Source organism: Parasteatoda tepidariorum, chromosome 9 (genome assembly GCF_043381705.1).
Source record: "Parasteatoda tepidariorum isolate YZ-2023 chromosome 9, CAS_Ptep_4.0, whole genome shotgun sequence".
NCBI classification, from domain to species: domain Eukaryota; kingdom Metazoa; phylum Arthropoda; class Arachnida; order Araneae; family Theridiidae; genus Parasteatoda; species Parasteatoda tepidariorum.
This window is the reverse complement of record NC_092212.1, coordinates 51,707,760-51,713,759: the sequence shown is the minus strand read 5'-3', so window position 1 is coordinate 51,713,759 and position 6,000 is coordinate 51,707,760. Positions and strand designations below refer to the sequence as shown.

At 31.8% G+C, this 6,000-nt stretch overlaps 1 protein-coding gene across 1 annotated transcript in view; it reads left to right on the top strand.

Moving 5' to 3' along the window:
- Positions 1–6,000, top strand: part of LOC107438937 (fatty-acid amide hydrolase 2-A) — a 140,307-nt gene that overhangs the window by 17,844 nt on the left and 116,463 nt on the right. The gene's annotated exons all lie outside the window — the stretch shown is intronic.

Genomic DNA, 6,000 nt, shown 5'->3' with positions numbered 1-6,000 from the left:
AATAAATTGACGCTAACAACTCACACTTGTTATGAGCATTTATTGTCGTAGCAAGGGTGTAAACATTGCGTGTTGAATTTGCAGATAAGGCAAAAGATTTGAAAAGATAATGATTTTAATTTATGTTTCTATGTTTATTTGCTTAAACGAAGGGAATATTGCAAGTAAAAAGAAATGTGTCATGTTTATTTCTTTTCTTAATTATACATATTTCAATCATCTCTATTTTGTTATGGTTTTTGTTTGACTTGAAGAATTGGATTATATTGTCAATTTATTATCTGATACTTAATCCTTTAGGCCATTGCATACAAACATATCACCTTTATTTCATAATAGACTCTTTTTTTTTCTATCTACGGTTTCGCTATTGCTAATGTCTTTTTTCTGGAACTACTTCAGATAATTACAAGTATTATTACAAAAGGAAAAATTTTTCTTTCGTAAAATGTCGAGTATCAAATGATTAAATTTATAGACTTCTGTGAAGTGTGGTTCCTGCCAAAATCAGTAGCCAGAGTAGCCGCCATTGTTGGAGATCACCAATGCCCCACGCCTCTGCATTGATTCAAAGAGACTTTGGATGTGTTCTTGGGGTACAGCAAACCAAGCAGGTTCCACACGTTACCAAAGTTGATCTGGTGTGACAGCTAGGGATGTAATCTGGGTCAATCGTTGAGTAATCCTGGACCACATGTTTTCTGTCGGAGAAAGATCCGGAGAGCGAGTTGGCAAGGGAAGCAATTCAATCTGGCGATTGACGAAGAACCCTTGGACAATGCGTGACACGTGTGGACGCGAAATCCTGTTGAAATATGGCTGTGGGCAAGCTCTGAAAATAAGGAAGTACAACTGGCTCCAGCACCTCGGAGATGTAGCGCTGGCTGTTTAAAGTACCGGCAATGCGTACTAGAGGAGTGCGAGAGTGATACCCAATACCGCCCCATACCATAATACCTGCGACCATCGTGGTGTTGCAGACAGAAGCGTGACTCGTCAGTAAAGACAATTTCATTTCATTCTATCATCCACGTCCTTCTTTCATCGTACCATTGGCGGTGGAGACGTCTATGGTTCTGCGTGAAGAGTAGACGAAGCAATAGGCGTCTTGCTGAGAGACCACTCTGCTGTAAACGGCGTCGAATGGTAGGTGCAGACACTGGATGATACGTTACAGACTGAATGTTCTGTGCTATGGTTTGTGATGTGACTTAGCGATCAGTCACTGCCATGCGCTCAATTCGTCTGTCATCACGTGAAGTGTTGCACTGAGGTGGATGCAATCGAACACGTCGGTTCGTCGTACCCTCCTGCATCCAACGATCACATATCGGAATTACAGTTGTTTAGTTTCGTCCAACACGATTACTGATTTCTCTGAAAGATAATCCACAATCTCGGTAGGCCACTATCCTTCCTCTGTCGAACTCGGATACTTGATCAAAAGATGATCGCTGTTTTCTGCGAGGCATAATTGATCGTTTTTTGAAAAAACTACAAGAAAAACACAATTGCCGAACTTGAAATCGTCGAAATCTCCAAGCCTTAAATAACGCTTTGAAGTGGCGCCACAGGCGCGCGTAATATGCATCTAGGCTGAAATTCTAATAATTTCCCCTCTGTTAATGCATGTTGTAAATGTCATGTTAATTGCATGCTTCTTTCAGGGTGTTGCATTTACGGTGGTCTGCAGTGTATTTTCATGGTATCATTAATGCCGATTAGTTTTACTCATTAATGTAGATTAGTTAATTTATTCGTCATCTTCATTAAGACGAGTGAACCCAAATATTTGATTAAAGGAATTTTTTACCCTTTGGGTTCACAGAAGAAGTCAATTTAAACGTATCGGCTTATTTGTCTTCTTCGCAAGCGGGGAATGTAGATTTTCAAGAATCTAGCTTGCACAGAGACGCAATGCACTTTGATTCAGATTTATATGCAAAGCTTTTGTCCTACTTTCATTAGTAAAATAAATTGTGAATGAATTGAAATAAAGCAAAATATTAAGTATGACTGCACATGCAAGAAAAATTCAAACTAGATCTCGCTTTTCTGACGTTATTATTGCGTTCTTCTCATGCGTGAAATATCTCGTCGAGTACAATAACTGTACAACGATAGCTCGACTATCTTTTTTTTCTCATTTGAATTAGCAAAAGTATTTTACTTACTTATTCATTTTATTTATTTATTTATTGAATTTCTAAAAAATTATGCAGCTATGTTCTAACGCTGTAAGTTTCTGTGTCTAAGAACATTTTAAATCATGCATAATTTAAAATGTTGTTTTAATGTAATTGTTTCTATAATTTATTTTTTTAGGTGCTAGCATCAACTATGGGGTTTATTAGAATTTTATTATATTTCACTCAACCATATTCGGACTATGTAATATCATTCCTTTACCGAATCTTCTGGGGAAAAACAAAACCCGTACCACCAATTGAAAATAAATTGCTTTTATTGTCTGCAACAGAATTGGCTGAGAAAATTCGCTCTAAACAGGTAATTCATGTTTTTTTCAAAAAAAAGTTCTCTTAAAGATGAAAATAATTATTTTATTTAAATTAGCAAATAAGTGAAAAGGTGAGTCAATTGCTTAAAATATAAACCTGCAATCCGATGTAAACCAGTCAACGATAACACCTTTAACTCTTTTTAATCATACAGCTGCCATTAATAACATGAAAGAACTAATATTTTCTAAACTTATGTAATTAACACTAAAAAATGAATTTTAAGAATAAATACACTCATGGACAAAAAAATTAGCACACCAAAAAGGAGTCGTCAAAATGAAACGAAATTTTACATACGTAATGACTACTTGGATGTAAGTAAATGATTAAAAAATCAAAGATTATTGTTTTTCTTTGATTTTCTAATCATTTACTTATATCAAAGTAGTCATTAAGTATGTAAAATTTCGTTTCATTTTGACGACTCCTTCTTGGTGCGCTAATTTTTTTGTCCATGAGGAGAAACTGCACTCTTAACTGTTAATTCATAGTATTGGGTGAACCTCCAAGAACAGTTAAAAGAATAAGTGTATTACCTAAGTAAGTAAATTCATTTTCCAAACCATGCACAAGCGTGATGAACCAGAATTCATACAAAAGTTAAAAACAATGACCCTAACAGGATGCCACACAAGTTCAAAATCCTATTTTTTTTTAACAAGATTACTTAATTTTTTTAAAAATAAAACAAGACAATGCAGTTTATAACTCATAACATCATTAAAGTAAATGTCAAATCAAGGTGCAGAGAAAAGTTACTTTGTAAAAATATTGGAGATTGATCGTTCTCTGGTTCAAGTTGTGGATGAATGAATGGGTCCGCCCTATAAACGGGCTGTAACGTGTGCGTGGCTAAAGTCGTACTGTTGGCCATAGATGGCGCCAATGAAAAACATGAAAGCCACCCTCTGCCCAGGCTTGCTGATGCTGGCAAGTGGCATTAGTAACAACACAGCGTGTTTCTTACATATTTTTAAATACTTCTATCTATTTCTATTCAACCATATAATAAATTTTACTATGAACATAGAAAAGAAGAAGGAAAAATTACATTAATAACGCTTTTTCGTGTTTGTTCTTCCGTTAATTTAAGATAATTAATCGTGCTGGAAATTCATGTTAATACGCCTTATGTTCAGTACTGAAATAAGTATAAAAATAATGAGAAATTAAAATATTTAAGATAAATCGCAATTTACTTTGCAAAATGTTCCTTTGCCGTCAAAAAAAGATGACTTTCTTAAAGAACTAAAAACTAAGCATTCCTTTGTAAAACAAATAATCAAACGATTACTAAGAACTTCATTAGTTCAATTAAAAATAACAGTAGAAAACTATAAAATCATCTAACTAGTAGTCTATAGTACCTAAACTAGAGAGTACCTAGCCAGAGTTCGATGAAAACATCGCACATCGATAAAAACATCACATCATCTATTTTCGCAAGATTAAAATCGTTGTGGCGTTACTCAATTAATGTTGCCATTATACATACTTTATTTAAAAAATGTTTTTTTTCTTTTTTTTTAAAGAAAAAAAGATAAGAAAATACGGAAAGAGAAAATAAAAAAAGAAAATTTTATTTTCTATAAATTGTTAAATTATTAAAAATCTGTATTTTTTTTTTCTTTTTTTAAATAAGCCTTTTTTTCTATACTTTTAAAAATCAGCAATTGCTATATAGATTTACTAAATAAATTAAGTGTTGCCAATTTAGTAATATAAAAATTGCAATATTTTTTAGTTGTTAAATTTTATCTAGCTGGAGTGATTTCATTTAATTTAAAATATTTTGTCGCATATATTCTGCTCAATTGTTAGCTTTAAAAGTGGTTTTAATATAGTTAACTAAACGATTTAATAATCTAATTTCGAAAGAGAAAAAAATTATCATCGCCGAAAAATTTGGTCAGGAAATTTTTAGACTAAGAAATTGACTTCAATGAAAATTATAGATAGAAAGTTTTTAAAAAGAATCGGACAATTTTGGATAGCTGATATGACTGTGGTATCATTTTAGTTTATTAATTTTGCCGGTATATGTCTTTCAGTTTTTTACAACATTTGTATTGTTGATCAGTGTTGATTCAAACACCTTCTTTTTCGCTCCCGTGAAAATGGCGGGATGAGGTTTCGCCCTCTATTTCTCGCTTCCGTGATATTCCCGGGCTGGAGTGTTCAGCAGCAACGCGCCAGAAAGAATAAAACTAATTCATTTCATTTGCCCGGAAAACATTTTATTCCTCATTTTAAACACCAGATGGCAGTAACAGAATATTTAAGGTAATTGTAGATAGTTAGTTTATTTGAAACTGGATGTCAGCACTAATCAAATACGTGTAAAAATTATGTGTATAAGAAAATACGCACTTTCATGACCGGTTTCTTGAAAATTAACCGATCGTTAAGGGGCACTACACTAGGAAACAATATTTTTTTCGTTCATTTGATTTTTTAACAGATTTTAGATACTTTCACATGGCTGATTTCGAATCTACAATCGATTTTTCTAAACAAGCTACAATTCTTGCGTAATTTAATAATCTAGTCCGAACTACGATTTTCTAAAATTTACTCTGTGACTATTAAGTGACTATTAAGTGTCCCCACTTCTCTAGTTTGCAGAGTGTGGCAGGAAGGAGGCGATAATACATTTTAGTTTATAATACGTTAAGTTAAGATCTTATGTTTACTGTTTTTCGTCATTTTTTTTTAATTTTTTTTCAAACGACATGGCAAGTGTATATGTATGTATGTAAGCCTATAAATTCCCTATAAACTATTACATTCAACCAAAAAATAAAGTTATCTGAAAATACCTAATTTCAAATTTGAAATAACCACACCTGAATTAGTTTCGATAAAATACTTGCAAATATACAACAATTTCTTTCCCGCTGTTATTTACTTTTTTCACTTCAAATTTTCAAATAGTAAAATCTAATTTTTTTTAATTAATCTAAAATTATCATCTAAAATATGTTTAAAGTACTTTAAAGTTACACTTTAAATGTACTTTAGATATTTTTTAAAGTATATTTAAATTATAATCTAAAATTAAGATCTAAACAAAAATTTGTTCACATTATCTTCGAATTTTTCCCCCATGTAGAAAACCACTGTCCTAATAAAATTAATTTTAATATTTTTATAAAAAGGAAATATTAAATTAACAAACCTTGTTTCTTTAATACTGATTACGAAGAAGAGAAACTTCAAATCAAATGACAAACATTTTAACTTACATTCGGAATTTTCGTTTTATTTCTTTAGTTTTCTATTTAAGGATAATATATTTATTTTTAACTCAACCTTGAATGAAAAAGTAGTTAAAACAGGCATTCGTTATATAATTAATTTTTTTTAGGTGTCTGTATGTCCTTAACCTTTGGTGGATCTGGTTATTTTATCTTTTTCATTTTTCGTTTTCGTTCTTAATTTAGAATTCCTCTTATATAATTTTACTTAGCAAAAAATA